Here is a 267-nt window from a genome sequence, read left to right as displayed (position 1 = left end):
CAAGTCATTAAATTGAGCTTGAATTTTTAAGCACACGTAGTACATTGTGGTGGTTTGATTGCTGAGGAAAAAGAATGCTGCACTTGAAGTTCTCTCATTGATTGCTTGATTCTCTTGTGTTCCATATGGTTGTTGTTTTTGTAGCCTTATTAGAATGTTCATGTTAAGTTTTTTCTATGTGTGTGTGGGTTTGTCTTTATATACTTATAGACAGCCATCAAAACATGCAAATGCAGAAGATTATTTACCATGCAACATTTGCTATGG

Source organism: Monopterus albus, unplaced genomic scaffold (assembly GCF_001952655.1).
Source record: "Monopterus albus unplaced genomic scaffold, M_albus_1.0 scaffold271.1, whole genome shotgun sequence".
Classification (NCBI taxonomy): Eukaryota; Metazoa; Chordata; class Actinopteri; order Synbranchiformes; family Synbranchidae; genus Monopterus; species Monopterus albus.
The sequence above is the reverse complement of the archived record's forward strand: the minus strand, read 5'-3'. Positions refer to the sequence as shown.